The sequence below is a fragment of the Pongo pygmaeus genome, chromosome 4, assembly GCF_028885625.2.
Source record: "Pongo pygmaeus isolate AG05252 chromosome 4, NHGRI_mPonPyg2-v2.0_pri, whole genome shotgun sequence".
In the NCBI taxonomy this organism is placed as follows: domain Eukaryota; kingdom Metazoa; phylum Chordata; class Mammalia; order Primates; family Hominidae; genus Pongo; species Pongo pygmaeus.
Window position 1 is genome coordinate 68,441,961 of NC_072377.2, and position 22,000 is coordinate 68,463,960.

The following is a 22,000-nucleotide window of genomic DNA, read 5'->3' on the forward strand; positions in this document are numbered from 1 at the left end:
CCTTCCATCTTAAAAAGAAAAGTCTTAATGGTTTGATGTGTACCCAGCTCATGAGTTTATCTGATTTAGTTCTTGGATTTGCCTTGGAAATCTATCTGCCAAATATTCTAACATGGTCTTTGAGGTGATTAAGAGGAATTAAATAGCTATCAAAGTGAACTTTAAAATGCTTTCTAATAATAATGCCAATTTAGCAATTGACTTAATGAGTATTAGTCAAAAGAATCAGTGTCAGTCATTTGGTGCCTAAAAAAATCAGACAATCAACTGGGAATATTTGTGTATAAAATGTTGACATTAGTCAATTGTAGCGTGTTATAGTAACTTCTCTAGAGGCTTCAACCACATTAAAAGATCTGTTTGTGCTTATGACACAACCTGCTCCTGAAGAAACCACTGGGGGTGGCTGAGCTTATGCTTCTATGAAAGCTTCTAATTCAGCTGGTTAGGTTTCATTACATGATTCATGTAATCTCTGCTTCATTTTTCTTTAGGAGAGAGAACTTAGTAATAAGCCTCCAAGTTAAGGGGCATTGAATAGGATATTATCAATTATAAGTTTTCCCAGAAAGTTCTATGGTCAAAGGGCCAACTACAGGCAAAATGGTCAAATTGTATTTACTGCAAATGTTACTGTAGTTGGGAATCTTTTTCCTACCTAAGAACTAAAATTTTCATGAGGCGGAGGAGAGGATAGTGCCTCTCTTGGAGTACAGACATGATTTGTCCTTTTTTCAACATACACCATATAACGAACTTGTGTCCTTTAATTGCATCTTCCCACCCCCAAATGCCAATTCAAATTCAGAGTTTTTTCTCTCAAGGTTTAGGCTCTGCCTTCTGTAAGAGCAGTTAATTATTAACTAATTTGTGTAATCTTAGGCATGAGGCATGCCTGGATCCCCTTAGTAGTCTAGAGTGGTAGCATCCATGAGAATGGGGTGGATTTGGGGGGAATCGATTGGCTTGATGTCCTGCGGACATCAAAGAGGTTTAGCAGATGTGTGTCCAGAGGGGAAGAGTGAACATAGAAGTTATTGGTGAAGATGATGAAGTCTGTCATCTCCTAGATAAAGTAATAGATTTTTTTCTTAAAAGAAAACTCCTAGGTTAGCAGTTATTTAGTTTGTCTATTGGGTAGAAAAATTAATATAACTAATTTGTAATATATTAAGCTAGAGCTATTTATACATTGTCATAGTGGTGGATTAAGTTCACCAAGATTAGGCCATGAAGGCTCATTAAATCCATTTATTTATTTGTAGTCAAGATAAAGAATCAAAGTGTTGTTTTATAATACTGTCTTTAATTATGATGGGTAAAAAGACATACAAAGCATTGCCACATACTGGTCTACATACTGATTATGTAATGGCGTTACTATAATAAACCATACTAGAAATGCTGTTCAGTGGAAATGATTGATGAGTTAGCTTCTAATTATAGAACTGATGGGGAGAAATTTAAAATTCTACCAATACTTCAATGTTACTTTATATGACTTCTCAAGTATAATATTTATGAATTATGGTGATATACATGTGTCATTTTAGAGTCTCCATTTATTTGCACACTAGGATGTATTTGTCTTTTAATAGTACTTAAGTATAAGGACTTACTTTTCTTCTAAATATTTTTAAATGTCTTTTATGACAAACAAGAAAACAAACATGCTCATTCATGTGTAATTTTACAAAAGGGTGAATGCAGTTGGAATTGTAATGAAAACCACATTTATTTAAGTAAATAAAGCGAGTTTGCTTTTTTTTTTTTTTTTTGGATGAAGAAATGTGAGGGACAACTCAGGGAATATGTTCTTACAAAGACAAGGTGTCATGTCAGAGGACACCATAATCTCATTACTCTGCATGGGGTTGGGTTGGGGGGACTCAGTAGAGATATGTGACCACCTCCACCTCCAAATTCTATCTCCTTCTAAGCCAGTATAAGGCTATTTGGCTGCGATTGGAATAGGAACCACATTTTAGGGAGAAGTGGAAGAGTTCATTTTGTCTTTTAACTATTGTTTGTTTTCTAGTCTGCAAAAATGGTGTCCTTCTATATTTCTTCAGAGATGTGCTTGCATACCCTGGAAGGTGGAGGTTGTAAACCTTGCTCGGTTCTGCTGGGGGCTTCTTTTCCAGAGTGTTTCCAGAAGGACTCAGTTATTCACATCTCTAGACCTCCAGTGGAGCCCAGATTTTAATTTCAAGACATGACTAGAGATCACAAAATTAATCTTCTTTATTACTAAGTCCTAAAATGTTAAGTGAATATTGTCTCTGTGTCTCTGCTCTGAAGGATAACTGTAAACTGATAGTTCTCATCTTACACTTGAGGTTTTGATTTAATGTAATATTTCTTTCCAAAAAAGAAAATCCAAGGGAACATCTTCTTGTACGATACACTTAAAAATTTATTTTCTACATCTGAAGGCTGAGGAAACCCCATTAATGAGTCAGGTTTAGACAGCTTGCTGGAAGAGAAGGATGGTCATTAAAGCCTTCCATGGGTGCTAATGTGCAAATAGGCCAATAAATTATTCCTGTTCTCATCTCTATAATTTAAATGAGGAGTAGTTTGAGTATTAGTGCTCAAATGTGTTTATTTTAGTATTAAAAAACAGGAAATTTCCTAAGGGTTCACTGCATTCATAAATCTGTTGATTTGTGAATCTGAGGTTTTCACTAATTTTCTAAGCAGTGGTAACCCAGCTGACTTTAATTCTACTCTTTATTGCACTGCATTGTAAGCTAGAATGGAGTTAGCTGATTTTATTTCATGCTTCTGATTGGAAGTTGCGTCGTAGAAATGAACTCAGTGTAACAGGTAAATAAATTTGACCAAGAAATTAAGTGCACCTCTCCAATACGAATAAAGCAACGTGAGTGTCTTCTGTGCAGTGCATGGGCATCTGCGACAGCTAAAAATAAGCCCTCTGTTTCTTAGTGCCCTAGCATCTAATTTTAACAAAACCTGGAAGAGAAGTTCAGAAAGCTGGTAGTGCTGCACTGCAAATCAGTAAGGACCAATCTGTCCGGGCTTGCACTGCAGCGAGACCATTGAGAAGTTTCAAAAGAAATAGGAGGACCTTCTACAGAATGTTCTTTCCGTAAAGTACTGGTAAGAAATCACTATGCAACAACGTCTGATGAATAATTCTAGAAGTAGCAGTTTTTTGGAAGTTTGAAAGATGACCTTGTGTTTTTAAACTCATCTGTAACTGTCCTGCTCTTTCTACTTTTTTTCAGTCTTTGTATTTTTTTCTTTCTCCTCTTAACCCTTGATTTAGTCCTTTTTTCCTTTCAGAGTTACTTTCTCTTTTGATGTAAAGGAGAGAGATCCTATCAAATGGGTCATAATCAGAGACTATAATTTAATGAGGAATAGTTTGAGTATTAAAGTATATTAAAGAAAATGGTGAAACCTGGTTTATTCAACAAAGCATATTTTCATTTATTTTGTGTTCTGGATTACCTTGAATGTTTTCATGCATTTCTTTTGAAAACCTGGCTCTCTGACTTTTAAGTTTTCTCAATTTTTTCCCTGCCAAAGATCAGTAATTTACTTCAAATCAATGAATTGAAAATGTTTGTTTCTGGTACATGGTACATGTGCGCAATGTGCAGGTAAGTTACATACCATAAAACCTAAAGTATAATAATAATAATAATAATAATAATAAAAGAAAAAAAAAAAAAAAAAAAAAGAAAATGTTTGTTTCTGGACTGAACTACCTTGTATATGTTAATGATCTCTGCATTTTAATTGTAAGAGTTTTTTTTGTTTGTTTTGTCCTAAAGTAAGGAGGAAGAAGTTGGCTCTTTAAATCTATAACACAATTAATTAAGCCTATAAACAAAGAACTGTTTATAGGCTAAACAGAGAACTGGAGGCAAGGTATAAAGCCAAAGCCACAATGGAGTGTGAGTTGGGGAACCGGAAGATATTTAGGCTTAGTGGATGGAAACATATGAGGTGGCCTGGAAGAACTAAAGATAAGGTACAAACATTTCTAGCATGTTTGAGAGAGTTGGATTCCTTTAAAGGTCCTAGAACAGGCTGGAAACCAGAGTTTTCAAATCCTTTTTACTCACAAAACCCTTTCATTAAATAAAACCAACAGAATCTCAATGTGTTAAACAGGTGAAAATGGTTGTGGTGAAGGAGAAGACTACTCTCTTGGTCTCATGTGGGGCAGGGTCTGAGTGAACCTCTGTCTTTGCAGAGCGCAATTTGAAAACCACTGTGTTAGCCTTATGTTCTGGATTTGTTTCAGAAAGCATAGTTAATATGACTAATTTTGTTTGTCACTTATTGGCAAGTCCTTTAGCCATGTGAGATTAAACACTAGGGGGAGGTCTTGATGCTACATTGGGGAGGGAATCTTAGTGGGAGAACATACCTGACTCAAAGTGCAGTGTGTGTTCCTGAATGGTACATCACGATTAACAGAAGAGAAAGCTCCAGGAATGTGATCACATCTAAATCCATATAGCCTTCCTTTCTCAAGGCAATAGTTAAGGTCCATAATATTTTTGGAGGTAGAGCTCACTAGCTATTCCCACTGCCTGGGATCGTCTTCCTCCTGTCCTTTGCAAGATTTCTGTTTCTTGTTATTTAAATGTTGGTTCACAGATCACCTCAATAAATGGTCTTTCCTGATTGCTCTATCTACCTTAGGCCTTCTTCTTAATAGGTATCTCCTTAATACATTTTATTAGTCTCCATCATAACACCCTGTTCAGTTTTAAAGACTTTAGGAAGAATTTTAGCTTGCTTAGTTTTGATGTTCCTCAATAGAAGGTAATCTCTGTGATAGCAGGAACCATTCTTGTAACTTTAATACCAGGTAGGTACAGTACCTGGTACCTGATAGATATTCAATACATGTTTGTGTAGTGAATGAATCATATATAAGAGGTGTAAAACACAAGAGAGGCCACTAGAGGATTCAGTGGGAACATTTCTTTTAGGTAGTTTCCCAGAGCAGTGAATTTTAATATTTAAAAATTTTATTAAAGAAAATGGTGAAACCTGGTTTATACAATAACATGTTAATGATAAATAAGTCAATACTAGTAAAGCAGAGTGTCCATGTAGGTTTTCAATCAATAATCCATAGTAAAGGAGATAGAAAATATTAAGAAAAACAAGAAAAAAGATAATAAGCCTAGGAGGTTGAGATTTAAGGATATATATTTTCCTTCTCTTGTTATTATAACCAAGTCACATTAAAATGTATGCCATATCTATTCACCCTGGAGGTAGTATTATTTTGTATTACTCATTTTCTGGCATGACACTTGATTATACTTGGTAGTATATGAGCCCCTTCTAAATGATAATACCTGGAGCCCTAGCAGTCTCCTGTGGATCCCCACAAGTCCTGACATGAAGGTCTTTGTGAGTGGGACACAATGCTGTGTAGAGAGAGTACAGAGCACCATAATGGTAACCCATAGGTACACAGGTGTTGAACCTAAGAAAAATGGTTTCTGTAGGCAGAGGACACTTAAAAGAAAGTGGGAAGTGCTGACCTACTTGTTTTGTGATGGTGGAGTTTGTTCATATTTCAAGCTCTAAAGGCTTAAAGGAACAAGACTTAATTCCCACCAGGTGAATTCCTAAGGTTGCAAGGAGGATGGGAAGAGAAACTAATAGCTATGGAGTGCCTGCTAGGTTCTGTGCTAAGCATTTTTATGCACATTAGCGTCTAAAAATTCCAGGTGGAGGCTTCAGTCTGAAACAGATGATACTTGGTCCTCATATTCCTGGTGGTGAGGTACAGATTGTGGAAAACTTTCATTTTTCTGATTACCAGAACACCCTAGGTATAAATAATGTCCATGTATGATTTTCCTACTAATAAAAAACAGGAGTTAAAATTTTCGCTTAGCAAGATTTTGATATGAACCCTGAGTTAACATTTCAATTAAATGCTTTTTTCCATTATTGTGAAGAGTATTGGGAAAATGAATCATGACAGCCAACTATATCTGCTCATGATTCTACTTTTTTCTTACCTGATAAGTGCTGTAATTGTATTTCCTCCAGTTTCATTTATTAGATGGCTATTGTTAAACTAGGTATGGGTTGTTTACTTTGGTAAATATGAGTGTTCTGAGTAATTTATCTCCATTGTGTACTGAAAACAAAATTAAGTATTAGGTATATGTTTTAAATTATACTAATGCAAGCAAATTGTTAATGATTAAGCGATGTTTGAAAATGTCTAATTTACAATGAAAGAATCCAAATTATAGAATTTAGAAAATGTGATCTGGAATGCAGGCTTATAAAATCAGTCTCTAATAGCAAAGTAAATAAGGATATTGTAAATGTAACATTGCATTTGATTGAATGACTATGGAATATTGGCATATGAGTTATTTAATATGAAAATACTCAATATTTGGCTATCCTGTAAAGAACCAGTTTCTCCTAATCTATTCTCCTTGAGAGTAAGGGGCCCATGGATATAGCCTTTTCCCTGTCTTCACTGCCCCCCTTCTCTTAAAACATTCTTACAAGCCCCAAGTTCTTATATGGGCTGTGTGAATGCTTAAAAGTGAATCGAATTTCCTGTTTTTCATATTTGAAATGCCGTGGCACCCCTTAAGTCCCTTAATGTCACACCTGTTTTATGATAGGAGACACACCAAGGAGTCCTAGTACCAAGGCAATACCAGTTGTGGAGGCCCTTAGTGAGGTCCTGTTGTCCCCTAGGTCAGTGGGCCTAGTCCAGGCCAGGGGAGTATCTCTTATCCAGGAATCTGTTCCTATCTTTTATCAGTGCCTCATGACATTGGAAAAAAAGTATCCTTTTCTCCATAAAACCCTCCTCTCTGCACTCATTTTGCACAGGAATGTACTGAGACACAGAGGTCTAAGAAGTACCTTCCCTGGAATCATTTGTTAAGTCAAAATGACCCCATGGTCTCCTTTCCTTGCAAGCCAGGATATGCTCCATTTGGAAATGTTCCCTCTGGTGTTCTCTAGTACTCTTCTCTCCAGTTACACCTTCTTCTGCTATTTCTCCAAGATGCCAAATCTAGAAATCTCCCAAATTTTAGGCTTTTATGAACAATACATGCAAAGGAATGAAAAATAAACCAGGCTGATATTTTGAGCCAAATCTCTTTTCTGCTCTAATGTAGAATTTGGCTCATCCTAAAGCTGTCTTGAACTCTCATTTCTTCCTCACTGAGGCTGCTTTGCCAACTGTCTTTTTTCCTGACACTAGAATATCCTTGGCCTAGGAGGTGGGTAGGATAGACTCTTCCAATCTAATCCAGCTCTGCTGAGACCTATGTTGGGTTGTATATTCTGCCGTGCAGCAGAGCAGGTTCCAGTGAAAAATCCATTAAGTTCAGCCTTGTGTATTGATTTTTTAAAAGCCTGTTCCATTTCTTTTAGATCCTGAGAATGTGAACAAGTGATTATATTCAGTGCTGCATAAACTTGCTTGTTCTTGTTTTCAAATGAACCATTATGACACAAATTACCTTGAAACGTAATAGTACCAGGTCAGAATGTTAGTATCTTTTTGGAGGCTGTCATCAATTGTATGTACAGATTACAGTCTGAATAAAGGTCATTCCTACTCGCTAATTCTGCCAGATTTGCCAGTTGGGGAGCACTTGCTTTAAAGTGCAGGTTAATTTAAGGAAAAAACACCCTCCTACAAACTCATCTTTGAAGTGGGAGCTATTTGCATGAATATATTTATTTGTTCATGAATTTTCTACAGCACAGGAAGAGTGATTGAAATTTTCCTTCTCAATGCATAAATTTAGCTTTATTAGCTGTTACATGCATCTTGGTTTTTAGTTGTAATAACTCAGAAAGTCTTGATTTCTCGATCTCAAAAATTGGGCCCCTTTGGTTAATCTGTCTAAAGCTATTATCTGCCTTTGGGGCATTTGGAGACTTTTTAGGTCAGCACACTAAATCTCACTAGAGCATGCCTTTTACACCCCCATGAATGCTATTTTATTTATAGTTTTTATAAATTAAGGTATTTGAGAAAGTTAATTTAAAGGAAGAAGTCATTATCTAAGGAAGAAACATGGAAGGGGAAGATAACAAAAATAAAGAACCGGTTTAAATGAGAGAGGGTCAGAATGAAAGTGGATATTCAGATCCAAATTAGGATTGTGATGGCTCTTTGGTGGTAGAGAATAGAATAAGACAGATATTGCTTTGTGAAGTCTCTGAGTATTGGGCTTAATGTAGAGTGGCCCTGGGAAAAGGAAACTAGTATGTAGGTACCTACCATGCACCAAATGCTTTTGTGTACATCATCTCCTTTGAAGACATGAAGAACCTCACACAGCCAGGGAGTAGGATCATAGAGAAGAGCACACCAGCTAAGAATCAGACAGAAAATAGGCAGAATTAGAACACATTTCTCCGAAAGCCCTGCTTGGATTGGAAGTTTCAGACCCAGCTACAATATAATTGGCTTAATGATCACAGAGAAGACATCAGGCCCAGGAATGGGGCGATCCTTAAAGTGGGAGACAAAAAGTTGCAGAATCAAAGAAATAGCCAGAAGTAGAAAAATGCTGGACTCTATAGCTACATTGTGTTTTTTTTTGTTTTTTTTTTTTATAAAAAAAAAAACATTGTTTGTAACCCAAATATGAGAAGCTACCAGATTGACTGAGATTTCTCCAGGCTTCATGATGATTTATGCTTCATGGTTCCTAAGTTCTTATTTAGGGAACAGTGCTTTGCTGTGTATATTTGTTTATGTGAGAGTAATGGGATGGAGGGTGAAGAAAGCCAGTGAGAAGAGATGCTCTAATTTTTCTTTCTTTCATTTTGAAAGTCTTTGAAAGCCAAGGAAGAGAGGGACTTGTGCATTCCAATTTAGCAGTCACCTCATTACTGGGCCTAATGTCTTCTCTGTGGTCATTAAGCCATTTATGTTGTAGTTGTGTCTGAAGTTTCCAATCTGTCCAAGGCAATCTAAGAAATTTTGAGGGCAGGAACAGTGGCTCATGCCTGTAATCCCAGCATTTTGGGAGGCCAAGGCGGGCTGATCACAAGGTCAGGAGTTCGAGACCAGCCTGGCCAACATAGTGAAACCTCCTCTCTACCCAAAAAAAAAAAAAAAAGCTGGGCATGGTGGCGCCTGCCTGTAGTCCCAGCTACTTGGGAGGCTGAGGCAGGAGAATCGCTTGAACCCAGGAGGTAGAGGTTGTGGTGAGCCGAGATAGTGCCACTGCACTCCAGCCTGGGCAACAGTGAGAGACTCCGTCTCAAAAACAAAAAACAAAACAAAAAAAAACAAAACTTGGAAAGCACAAGCCCAACACTCTGAGACTCCCCAGAAGCAATATTTGTTTTATTCTCTACTACCTAACAGCCCCTAAAATTTTAATCTGGATCTGAATATAGAGTTTCATTCTGATCCTTTCTAACTCTGCAGACATTCCTAAAAGGAAGGTCAGTGACTCTAATCTCTCTGACATCTTGTAGTTGAGTTTCTGAATTCCTCCTCACTTCCAGGGGAGCCAGTACCTAAGCGCTGGAAGGTTCAGCCCTTTCCTAGTGTGATATTGCAGGACTGTGCAAATGCTTGTGCTGAACCTAAATGTCACAGGTTTATATTCGTTACGTGATTTGTTCAGCATGTTTCTGAGGCAAAAGATGCCTTGCTCATTCTGAAACTATTTTGTCATTGATGAAACCCATAGTCAGATAAAAATCAATATAAAGATGTAGTATGCCTACCTCATTATTTTAAAAAGAGGCCAATTCTGGTTCAGGATGCAGTTTCTGAGGTTGCTTGAAAGAATCTGAAGTTTAAGTTTAGCATTAATCACACCGTCTGCCAATAAGCCCAACCGGCCTCGCGTTTCAGTGCTGGAAACAAAGGCAGAAAAAGTCAGCTCTAGACTTGGAAGCAGAAGTTCCAAAACAGTCCCATTACCATTTTATTTTTTCCCTTGGAAAGAAATAGGCTTCCAAGGAGAGACAGCCCAAAAAATAGTATCTCAAAGTACAACTTCTCCAAACCTTCTTTGGGTTTCCAGTTTGGCATAGAAACCCTGGTACTATTGCAGGCTGTGTAGGTTACACAAGTTCTGCCTGAACCTGTATTCTACAGCAGAAATCTCCAAACAGGTACCAACCAGAGGTAGTTCCCATTTCCCAGAGACCTCATGATCCCTGGGGTGCAGGGAGTGGGGGCTGGAGATACTGAGAGTAAAGACCCTGAATGGTCAGGGAGTATTGGTGAAAGGGCAGGAGAATTGAAGAGCCCAGAGGCAAGGAAGGCAGTGAGGGGTTCCTGTAGCCATTTAGAAGAGAGTTGATGAGAGTCTCACCTAGAAGAGGTAGAGTGGGGATGAGAAAGAGAAGGAATATTTGAGAAAGGTTTCAAAGGCAACTCTCCAGTGCAGTCATGTCTCTTGAATTTTATAGTGTCACTCTCCCTGTTGGGTGTTGTTGACTGTGATCTTCAACTGTGAGGGTGAGAAAGCTTAGGATGGAAGCCCAGAAAGTAGGCACAACCTCACTCTAGTCATACAGCCCCAACCACTGTGACCACCAGCACAGTTTATTTACAGCTCCAAACTTCTTACATTCAGCTGTGTCCTGTGTTCTGTTCAGTCTCCACACTCCCAAGGAAGCCCTGTGTTCTGGCTTGAACTACCAAAATGTATAAATAATTGTGATTCACTAGGCCATAGTTTGATTAATTTTTTGTTTTGCTTTTAAATCAACCCTCCTCCCCCTAGGAGATACAGCAATGATATGAAATAAATGAAACCTGTGCTTATTACAGTTCACCCTACATAAATCATCTTGCCTTTGGTGAATGGGCAAATAGCTACTTGGAGGCTGCAAATTGAATGTGTCCAAGTACATTAAGAAACAGAACCAAGTATGAAATGAAAGTATTCAAGTAAGAAATTTCAGGATTTTTTTTCTCACTCTCCTGCTCTCAAATATTTTCTGTGCTAGAGACTTGCCTGGGAGTCAGGAGGGGCAGGTTCTGTAGTGCAAGGCTGAGTGTGAATGTGCCAGGCATCAGAAGCTGGCCTGGGGACCTTAAGCATCATCCTTAGGATGAGAGAAGATGTGATCATTATCACACAGGGCTGGGTCTGAGTGGAATAAGCAGTGGACCAAAGGTAATAGGTCTCTAGGCAGAATCTTTTCCAACAGTGGTTTCAAACCTGGCTACCTGGCCAAATTTTACAAGAGTTTAAAGGTCCATGAGCCAAACCTGAGATTTGAATCAGAATTTTTGAGATTGGGCCTTGGAAATTTACATTCTAAAAAAGCTCAAGTGACTGGGAGACATGATCAGGTTCATATACTTCACTTCTGGTAGTTGGGGCTTAGAATGAAAGAAACTAAGATACGAGGCTGGGTGCAGTGGCTCACACCTGTAATCCCAGCACTTTGGGAGGCCAAGGCAGGTGGATCATCTGAGGTCAGGAGTTCAAGATCAGCCTGGCCAACATGGTGAAATCCTGTCTCTACTAAAAATACAAAAAATTAGCCGGGTACTGTGGCAGGCACCTGTAATCCCAGTTACTTGGGAGGCTGAGGCAGGAGAATCGCTTGAACCTGGGAGGCGGAGGTTGCAGCTAGCCAAGATCACACCATTGCACTGCAGCCTGGACAACAAGAGTGAAACTCTGTTGCAACAGAAAAAAAAAAAAAAAAATAGGAAAAAAAACCCTCAGGTATGAGGTCAAGTCTCCTAATAATTGCAACCTTGGAGAAGAACCTCTAGGTTTCATTTCTTTCTTATAAAATATGAGTCTCCCAGGTCCCTCTGGGCTCTAAAAATGTTATGTTTCAATAAAGGAGCATTTTGACATGGTTCCACCTGTTAGTTTTGTTTTGTGTGCCTTTGCATTTAGAAAGTCTCTCACAGAGCTCACCTTTATGTTGGTGGAATTTGTGGCTGACTGTAGAGTTCATTGAAAGGATTCTGAGGAGGTTTTTCTTCCCCAGATCTTTTTCCACACCAACCTGCTTTGAGTTTCAGAAATTTGTCCATTAGAGGAACGGATTAAGGTGAGGTATCTTTATTAACTCATAGATCCCCTTTTAAACTGGTTATTACATTGCATTAGTGAGTTAATAATGGCCTAATAGAAGATATTTTAGCATTTCTCAGCCACTTTTCCTTTTAGGATACCCATGGCTCAGGGTGTTTGCAGGTGCCTCACCCTCACAGAGACATAGTTAGGGCTCTGGGCAAAATCCAGCTGTAACCCTGCTGTTTCCTACTACTCAGAAAACATCTCAAAAGGCAGATTGCAAGAGTGGAATAGAATAACCTAAATCTGCTCAAGTTTTACAAAAATAAAATTATAACTAACTCTCCGAATTTGATATGAGTAAAAAATTTACTTGTGACGCAGCTTTTCTGATTGTGACTGTATTAATTTGCTAGGGCTGCCATAACAAAGCACCGCAAATGGGCTGCTCACACAACAAACATTGATTGTCTCAGAATTCTGGAAGCTAGAAAGTCTGAAATCAAGGTGTCGACAGGGTTGGTTTATTTCGAGGGCTATGAGGGAGGGATCTGTTCGTGGCCCCTCTTCTTGGCTTGTAGATGGCTGGCTTCTTCCTACGTTTCTTCACATTGTCTTCCCTCTAGGCATGTCTGTCTCTATCCAAATTTACTGTTTTTATGAGGACACCAATCATACTGCATTAGGGACCACTCCATGGAACTCATTTTAACGTGGTCATCTGCAAAGACCTTTTTTCCAAATAAGGTCATATTCACAAGGTACTGGGGAGTAGAACCTCAACATCTTTTGTGGAGATGTAATTCAACCCATAACGTGACATTTTATTGTGGCACTGATGATGAAAAACTAATAATTTATGAGTAGAATTAAGATCCTTAGAAAATGAATAAAATTATAGACAAATTTTTCTGGTGTGAGCTGGAGAGACTAAAGATGGAGCAGGAACTGTCAGGGGTAGGACCAGTCCAGATTGAAAGGTGTTGACCTGCCAACAGAAAGTGATTGGGACTGAATTATGATGGGAAGTGTTGCCATATCCAGGAAGACTACTATTGCATTTGGAGATAGGGACTTTAAAAAGGTAATTAAATTAAAATGAGTTCATTAGATTGGGCCCTAATACAATATAACTGATTCTTATAAGAAGAAATTTGGGTACAGACACACACATACAAAGGAAATAAAATGTAAAAATATAAGAGGGACACCAAATACAAACTGAGCCTTCTTAATGAAATAATGGAAGACTGCTCCTGCAGCTAAGTGTGGGCAGAATAAGCTTATTACAGTCAGTGTTGGAATCAGCAGCTGTTTTGTATCTGTTCTCATGAATGTTTCATAAGAAAAAAAAGAGTTGCATCAAATTTTTAAGGAACAACGTTTTTACTGTTATAATAAAATAATCACGTCATTAATAAAACCAATAATTTATCTCAAGCCTGTTTTATTTTGGTAAATATTTAGGTTGTACAGTTGTACAGCACATATATTGCATGCTGACATATATTTTGAAATCAATACCAGAAATAGTCTGAAGAATTGGGGGTATTTGGTATTATTTTGAGAATAAATAATGGTGTGCTACAACCTGCTTGCATTGCCAGGAAGCAATTGTGTTCATCTTTTCCTAGCTCCATGATCACGTTAGTATCTTGAAATTGATTAAGATGGGAAAATTTACACTATGGCAATTGGCAAATAACAAAAATTCAAACTGTTTTTTGGGAGCTGGTTGTTAAACATTCACCAGAACACCTCCAGAAATAAACTATATTTGTAAACAAATTAATGTACTCTGGTGTTGGGGGCATTTACAAGAAAATCTGTCTTTCCTGATGAACAAAAATAGCTGATTCTTGGTACCAGGCTTTAGACTAATTTGTGAAGATAAATTATAGAGCCAGTTTAGAAAACAGATGAAATGAATTGGAGCTGCAATTTAGTAATGGCTTCTAAAACTGCTGAGCAAATTGCTGAAGTAATTTTGGTATGTGAAACATATTCATTAAGGAGAGTGAAAATTCAAACTCCTTGCCTCCCTGACAGAAGGATGATTAATAGCAGAACTAGAAGCATCAGCATTTTCATGGAAAACTCTAGAAATCAGAGAGTTCCAAAGCTGTCATTAGTTTAGTTTTAAGGTTCTATAAGGAAAAAAACCAATGGTGAATTAAACATTTGTTAATTCAACCTGTATATTTTATGATTAGCTGCATTATATGTACTTAAGTGAAGACAAGTGAGCTTAGAACTTAGAACCTAGAGTGTTTCATGTATGGTGCCTTCTTTCGGTTGATTTGCATTTTCCCCCTGGGAAATGCTAAAGAGGACTAAGGGCACCACTGAAATGTCACTCTTTCTGAATGAGGGAGATGGCAGTGCTTCTCAAACTTTAATGTGTTTACAGAGCCTCTGGGGAGACTTGCTGAAATTTAGATTCTCATGAAGTCTGGGGTTGGGGGGCTGGGTGGCACCTCTGTTGATGGCCAGTTGGTAGACCACTCCCTGAGAAAGGAGCTAGAATCCTTCTGAGGTGCAAGTGTGGAGATGCTCCTCAGCCAGTATGATCCTCCCTCTCCCCAACCTTCCCCTCAGCAACAACTAGCAACATGTGATTTAAAATAGTTTCCCTACTTTTATACTTCCTTTTAGTTTAGATTTCTTTAGTGGTTGGGGGTGACAGTATTCTCCCTTAAAAATTCCTATGTGGGTCATTGCTTCTTAACACTTAAAACCATTTCTCTCTCTCTCTCTCTGTCTCTCTCTCTCTCTCTCTTTCTCTCTCTCTCTCTCTCTGTCTCTCTGTCTGTCTCTGTCTAGCTTGAGACTTACTGGGATTTCTGTAATTCTGCACTGCTTCCAGTAGAGGTCATTGCCTTGTTATAGAAATATTTCCTTTGTAAGAGATAGATCAATGGCTGGGATGACTGCATTTTGTGGGTGAGTCAGTGAGTCAGCCCGAGGGACCAGTTATCTCCAACGCCACTGGTTTTCCCATAATAGCACCTCCATTTAAAAGTTGGAGACCCTCCACCTTCTTGTTAGTTAATCTAAATACAAAAAATGAGCAGACTTTTCCAATTACCTGGAACAAATGAATGAAAAACCTACTGAAGCATGGCCAAAGTGCTCAGAGGCTTTAGTGCAGTATGTTAATTTGCTAGGGCTGCTGTAATAAGGTAGTACAGACTGGGGAGCTTAAACAACTGAAATGTATTTGTTCACAGTTATGGAAAATAGAAGTCCCAGGTTAAGGCATCAGCAGGGCTGGTTCCTTCTGAGGGCCGTGAGGGAAAGATGCAAGCCTGTTCCTGTCCTCTCTTTTTGGCTTATAAATGGATGTTTTCTCCTGTGTTTTTACATTGTCTTTCACTGGTATGAATGTGTCTGTGCCCATATTTCCTTTTCTTAGAAGGATCAGTTATACTGGATTAGGGTCCAATTTAATAAACTCATGTTAATTTAATTACCTCTTTAAAGTCTCTATCTCCAAATGCAAGTACATTTTGAGGTTTTAGAGGTTAGAACTTCAACAAATGAATTTTTTGGTGAGAGACAATTCCATAAATAAGCAAACTGTCTTAACAGAAGAGGACTTCTTGGATGCACATAGCTTTGTCTACAGCTACAATTCACTTGTAAAATTTAAGTCAAAGCTTTACCTTTTCCTTCCATAAACTGAGTACATCTGGAAAAATGGAAGTAAAATAAAAATCAGCTTGCTTTACTTAAGTAATTGTTCGTTTTCTTGTAGGTACTTCATATTGAAGGCTGGTCTAGGAGGAAAGACCTAGGGGAAGGAAACTCCGAAGTCAGAGATAGGTTGTAAATCTTCCAGTTATATTTTCCAGATTCATTATCTTTCAGATTTCCTTTCCACCACTACTTCTTTCTGTCACAATTCCTTTGTTCTTTCAGGTCTGCTAAGTTGCTTTCTTGAAGTCTTTCCAGATCACATGAAATGAAAGTTAGTTTCTGTCCTCTGAATTCATTAATTTATTCTGAAAACTCACTCCAAAGCACCCATTCTCTTTGGAATACTCTGGGAATATGAACTTGAGTATGTCAGTTCCTTGTCCCCATTAGCTTATTACGGTAGAATAGAAATGTTTGTAAAGAATGTGTGGCTGGGCTTGGATAGAGACTTCTTGGAGAATCAGGAGATGTTTGATCTGTCATTCATTTGGAATGTATTTGTAAGCCTTAACAATGCTCTCCTTACCGACTCATGAATTATTGAATTGTAATCTTTGTATTTCTTTCAAGGCAGTGTACATTGTAGGTATTCAACTAATGCTTTTCAAAGCATGAATAAAATCAGGCCTAGTACTCTTACTCCAGAATAAATGTTAAGGTCCTATTCTATCAGGTGGGACTACTTGCCTAATCTGCTCACAGTCTGTGTTCAACAGGGCCCACACAGGCCTTATTACTATAAATCGTACTCCCAAGGGGGCTTTGTGAGAACAACAAAAAGATCTGTTGCAAATAGTTGAACACAAGTTATAGGCTTAGAATTATATAAATATATTATATAGTTATTTTATAGATTCAACAACTGAAACATAGAGTGAGGTTTTGAGATTAGCATTTTACTTCCTCCTTTCTAAGGAAACACTGAAAGAAAACTTGAGCCAGCTTCTGGCTAAGACAACTAACTGTCTGTCTTAGTTTGCTTAAATTTTGGGGGTTCTTGCATGAACTTTCTTCCAACTCTTCTACCCTGTTCTATTGGTGTTAGAGTGGTCACATTTCCTCACAGTGGAGCCCTTTTTAAATTATAATGAAGATTCTAAATTTGCTTTGGGTCATTTTAAGTGCACAGACTTCATTAGTTGCAGCAGAAGAAGGATTCCTAATACTCCCATCTAGGAGCCATTGAAAATTTAATTTGGAACAGTTTTTTTCCCTCATTTTGGCATCTTGCACTATTACATTTCCTGTTGAGTATTCTGATGGCTGCATTTAAAAATAATTCAGTTTGCTTTAGAGGTTGAAGAGTCTGTCAATTTGATCTAAAATGAAATACAACCGTCACAGCCAAGAACCATGAATATCAAAACATCCTGTCTGGTTTTAGCCACTTGAGGAAATTACTATTTAACCAAATATTGAAGCAGTTAAACAGTAATTTACAAGGCCATTGTTCTGTGTTGTTGGAGACCTAATTTTTAAGGGCAGCTGCCACATCTTGAATGGAGACCAATGAACAGAAAAGAGCTCAAGAGGCTTTCTCCAGTTGTGCTCTTCTGCTCGACTTCACGTCCCCTGGACTGTTTTCTTCCTCTTACTAACCCACTCCCACTGAAGAGAATGGGCTTGAGTATTCTTTTATTTTTCTTGATTTCTTTTTCACTCAAATACTCTTAGCTTTGTGGTAACATGATGGAGTGAATTCTAGGTTTCAGAATCTTTTTTTTTTCAGAGCCACATCAAAAATTCCCAATAGAAAATGTGAGCAGCTGTGAAGGCCTCATAACTAGAATATTCAACTTGGACACAGGATGAGCTAAAACAGAATTGTCAAATCATTCCTGGGTGCCCTTTTCTTATAAGATAGTTAGCATCCTGTTCAATATTTGGGCAAACTGACTATTCTATAGGCTCCTGAAATCTAAAATAGAAATTAGTTAGGTGTAGATGATTAAATGTGGTACTTTAGTTTTCTGAGTAAAGATATTGCCCTAGTGCATTCTCTCTCTGCATGTTTGTGCTTGGGCTCCTTATGTCCCAGCAATATTTTGGCACAGGTTAAAAGTGTGGATTAAAATGGGACGTGGTATAGGAGGTGGTCACGCAGTTTATTTACCAGTTTAGCACCAACTGCATCTCTCTCCCCAGGGAGAACACATTCTGTGTTTCTTTTAATCTCTTTTATAAGTGATGACAGCATATATTAACAGAGGGCAAGAATAAATCACTGGGTTTAAGTGTTAATGATCATCTAATAATAAGACATGATAGGATTATATTAGAATTGCAGAATTGGGCTATTTATTAAGAGTGGCATGCTATCAAATTATAAGCCTCAGAGGACATAGAGATAATTATAATCTTCTAGAAATGCAAAAAGTTAGCTTTTTGAAAGTCTATTTTATTATTTTGCTATAAATCATGGCCAGATAAGGTTAACTCTGAAAAATGTCTGATAAGTGAAAAAATAAATTTTATTAGCATCTAAATGAGACCTCATCTAATACTTTCTGGTAATTTTTAGAGGAATTCCACATTTTTGGTATCTTTCTTATGCATAAAAATGTTAAAACCTGATAACATAGAAATTAAGATGCTTTTTAAAAGTTTGATTTAGTGGCATAAAATAATACTAGCTGCAATTGTATTACATTCTGTAATAGCTCATTACAAAGCATGATGTCAAATATATATTAGCTAGAGGAGTTATATTATCCATCTGTGATGACTTAGAAGAAATGGCAGCGTGATCAGAAAGCTGAACACAGGAACTTAGAATATGGAATTTGAATCTCAACTGGACTCTAATTGAATACTTATAGAACTTCCTTTATAGAATGAAACAAATCATTGCTTTGATACTGTTAAGTAACTTTTCTGAATGTTCTTTGAGCCCCAGACGAATGACCCTTATCTACTTCATTATCTTCCATCATCTCCTACCTTGCCGCCCAGCCTCTAATTTTTTGAGTATCTGCAATTTTTCTTTCTTGGCTTCTTTATCAGAGCATCTAAATTTAGCTCCCATCAGTCTCTTTCCTTTCTCAAAAAATTCTGGGATGATGTTCTATCTTGATTAGTTTCATTTATTTGCAATCTTTCAACCCATTGCATCTCAGCATCAACTCCTATCTTTTTACCCAAACCATTCATAATTGCTGGATCTGGCAGTCTTTTTTTTTTTTTTGGTCATTGTCTTTTTAAACAAGTGAACTTGATGCAATGAATCCTCCCTTTTTTTCTTGAATCTCTCTTGGCTTCTGCTCTTTAATAATCTTGTTATTTGGGACATGCCATTTGCTCACTTTAAATTGTAGGTTAAATAACACTTCTTCAGTTTTAGCCATAATTTTAGGACTACTGGAGAAACTCCCATCCTATATCTGCTTACCCAGGTATTTAAGTCTGGTAAATCTACAATTATTATGTCACTAGTCCAGTTCACCAACCTTCCCAAATCCTGTGTCTTAAATTGTATAAACACCTTCAGTGCTTATGTAAGTCTGATGTGATCACTCAGCAGTATACAGAATCAAAGAATAATACCTTTGGTTCCCTCTTTTGGGTGTAACATCATATTATTTAAATTAAAGATGTGGTTGGAGGCTGGCCTTGAATATAAAGTGCTGTCCTGGACCTGTAGACCAGCTTGTTGGAGGTCACCCCCTGCTCCAACAGCGTCTGTGTCTATGAACCTGGGGAACTGAAAGATATCAGCACATTCCTGAGACTTGAAGCACTAACTCGTTCCTCAAGGTGAAGGGACGCAACTTACATATCAACTACTCTCTTTTATGAGAGTGTTATTACTGTAATTGTTAAACACTGACAAAATGCAGGAATCATCACAATGTACTGACAGAGGATAATAAGCACTTGCTGCCACTCCCAGAGCTCAGCTTCAATTTTTGAACCCTTTGAAGTCAGTGTAGGGCTACACAATGCTAACTCTGCTTCCCTCTTAACCTTACAGGGGCCATTCAGGGTAAAGAGACTGCAGCTAATGGTGCCCCAGGAATAGGAACTGAATAGGTTAAGAAAAATTCCACATATGATATGCAAATAATAAATTGCATCAATTGATGCAATTGAGTCAACATGAATAAACAGCTTTGCAGCCCAGGAAAATTTTTTAAAAGGATCTAGAGGAAGCAATAGCCATTGTAAACTTGGCCTCAGCCTACCTTTCATGATTAACATGACCAAGTAAGTTGAAGAATGAGGAATGTCATTCTGGGTTTCTTGCTAGATAAAATTAAAGCATATAATTTGTCCATTCTAATAGGACATAGTCTCCTTATTACATAATTTTATCCAGAGATGGGCAGTAAGATCCTTCATGATTAAAAAGCTATACCAAAATAAGTGGGGAAGTAGAATTCTTAATACCTGTAAATACAAATGAAATTGGCCTACTTTCCCTGCTTACCAATGGGACTCTGTGTCTCCCTAGAAGTGTAACAACAGTACCTGGAAGCACTTTGAATTTTCTTATCTGCTCTACTTACAGTGATGGCCCAGAAGGCATTCCAAGAAATATTACACTAATCAGATACAAAGTTATTTTTGCCTAAATATATAAATAGCATAGATGACTGACAATATAGACTCATTTTCAAAGATCCCAGATGTATTAGTTATTATTGCTATAAAATCATCTTTGACTAAGTAGCATAAAACAATACTTTATTATGCTAATGAATTCTGTGGGGCAGGAATTCAGAAAGGGTGCTTTGGTGATAGTTTATCTCTATTTCATGATATCTGGATCCTTAGTTGGGAATATTCAAAGATGTGGGGTGACTCAATAGCTGGGGGCTGAAATAATCTGAAGGCTCGTTTATTCATATGTCTGGCACCTGGGCTGGGGATATTCAGAGGCTATGATTGCTGACTGTATAACCCCATGTTGCCTCACCAAGTAGCTTGGCTTCCTCACAGCACAGCGGCTTCAGGGTAATCAGACTTCTTACATGGCAAGTATCCCAGCAAGGAAGGTGGAAGTGACATCGCCTTTTATTACTGAGTCTCTGAAGTCACATGAGTCACTTCTACCACACTCTGAGTCACAGGAATACACAGATTCAAGACTGAGGTCATAGACCCCCACCTCTTGATTAGAGACTATATTGTATGGAAATATGTGAAATGGGATATGTTGCTGTGAACATCTTTGAAAAATGCAATTTGCAACGCTGGGACTAAGCTTATTTAAACTACCTACCCAGATGAGCTCGGGGGTTGGTCTATGCACAAAATTAAATTGATTCCCCAGTTAGCACAGAGTTTAAGTACAAAGTCTCCTGGCAACAATCTCCAAGGGCAGTATCTTCAAGAATAGGCAAGAATTTCCAGTCTTTCCCATGCACAGCAATAAATGAAGCACCCCACATTCTCTCCTCCAGTATTCGGGGCAGTCACCTCCCCTTTATTGTGATATGCTCATCAATCAGCCCCATCCTTCTTTCCTGGATGGAAATCCTGAAGAAGATTTAGAGGAGAGAGATGAAAATTGGTTTTATGCTCTGCAAGGAGGGCCTATTTCCTTGCCTCATTGTTGAGTTGGGGAATGAAGTAATTTTCCATCTCTGAAGCAGCAGTGAGCAGGGCTCTAATAGAATCATGTTAAAAATGGATGTATCTGCAAGAAGGGGAGATGGACACCTTTCCTCCTGGCTTGAATGCTTGTTAGGTTGCAGAACCTGTAAGGTCACTTTTATGGCATTGCTGGAGGAAAGTGTTTTGAAATCATTCTTGGGAGAGCCTTTTGGGATCCGAGAACATCTCTCATTGTTAAAAGTAGGGGATTGCTTCACATGTATTTCCTGAATTTTTAGTATAGATGCGAATCTACAAACTAATGTCAGATTTCTGTAGAGACAAGGCTTTTGGATTAGCCCATGCCAAACAGTTTTGAAGGGAACATGGCAGTGAAGTCCTGGGAGGAATATGGGAGAATGCTCACTGCATCCCTGCTCTCTGCAGTCTTGAGAAAGATGTGAGAGGGAATCAACATTGCTGTGGCTCTCCATGAAAGAGAACTGTGGTAGATCCTTAGGTTGATGTCCATCATGTGAGAAACATTTCCTTTCTGCCCTTGCTGGTGGTGGATGGGTTTGAAAGCCCAGGAAGGCCTAGAATAGCAAGAGAAGAGAAAGAGGAAGGAAATATGTAAACAGGAGAATGGGAAATGTGTGAAATGAGACCCTACTCAAAAGCAACTTCACCCATAGGTAGGCCTTGTTGATCCCGAATGAGGGAAAGAACAGGTGTTGAAAAAAAATAGGAAT